Here is a 1,506-nt window from a genome sequence, read left to right as displayed (position 1 = left end):
CCCCTCCGCTGGACTCCCCCTCATCCCGATATGGATCGGCACCCGAGCCGATCCCTGACGCCGCATCGCCGCCGTCGTCGCCCGTCGCCACGTCAGAGCCGCCCCTCGCCGCAACCGCTCGTCTCCCCGTCGCCATGTCGTCCCCGTCCTCCTCCCCGAATGGCATCCATGCGCCTCGACGCCCCCCCTGCTCACCAACGCCGGTGAGGACCCGATCGTCCTCCCCTTTCCCCTCCCCCGTCGCTGCGGTCGCCATGCTCACTCCGGCCACACTCGCGCTGAACACCAACCAGGCCACGTCCGCGCCAGGCTCCTCTCGCTCGCGCCTCTGCCGTAACCACCGTCCAGTGCCCCGCGAGCTCCGGTGAGCTCGTGACGCCATCGTCACGCCCGTGAGCCCCTTGGTCACGCGGCTCTCCCTGGCCGCACCTCCTGCATGCCGCGCGTGCGCGCCACCGTGCCCACTACCCCGGCTGTTGCTTGCGCCGTTGCTGACTTGCCGCGCGCCGCACTTGCCTGCTGCTGCCGGCCATGGCTAGGGCGGCGCCCTGTTCCCGTCCCCGCATCTTCTTCGCTTGGACTCGCGTCGGCCCGCCTGCATCCCGCTGCGTGCGCGCTGGCCCAACTGGTCACGCCTCCCGCTGAAGCGCCCGCATCGCCACGGCTTCGCCCCGTCGTGGCCTTGTTGCTGCCACATCCGGCGCCTGGCGCTCGTCGCCCGATCCGCCCGGCGCCCGTGACCTGATGCCCGTTAAGGCCCGATGGCCCTATGAAGTGTGGGGCCTCAAACCCCAGAACGTTTAATAATAAAAAATTAATTAAAAAAACAAAATAAACAAATAAATAATAATTAAATTAATTAATTAATTAAAGAAATAATTTACTTAATTAATCATAATTAGATTAATCTAATCACTAATTAACTTAATTAATTATTAGTTAATTAAAACATAGTATGATAGTGGGGCCCACATGTCAGTTTGACCCAGTTAGCTGCTGACGTCGTCATGATGACGTCAGCAAACACTATTCTGAATAATGTTGAATTAAAATAATTAAATAAATCCTAAAAATGATTTAGTTCTTTTAAAAATATATAAAATAAACCGTAGCTCGGATGAAAAGACTTTGTACATGAAAGTTGCTCAGAACGATCAGACGAATCCAAATGCGTAGTCCGTTCTTTCACCACACGTCCCTAGCATAGCAAACACGCAACTTTCCCCCTCTGGTTCGACTGTCCGAAAACGCGAAACACCGGGGATATTTTCCCGGATGTTCCCCCCTTCACCGGTATCACCTCATACCGCGTTAGGTCACCCTAGCACCACGTATTGTTCATGTTATGCCTTGTGATGCTTTGATTGCACTGTTATTTATTGTGTCCCCCTCCGTTACTTCTTTCTGGTAGACCCCGAGACCGCTGTCGGTACCCCTGTTGTCGACTACGGTGTTGATGACCCCTCTCTCTTGCCAGAGCAACCAGGCAAGCCCCCCTTTGATCAC

This window comes from Triticum dicoccoides, chromosome 2A (genome assembly GCF_002162155.2).
Source record: "Triticum dicoccoides isolate Atlit2015 ecotype Zavitan chromosome 2A, WEW_v2.0, whole genome shotgun sequence".
NCBI classification, from domain to species: domain Eukaryota; kingdom Viridiplantae; phylum Streptophyta; class Magnoliopsida; order Poales; family Poaceae; genus Triticum; species Triticum dicoccoides.
Note: the sequence above shows the minus strand (reverse complement) of the source record.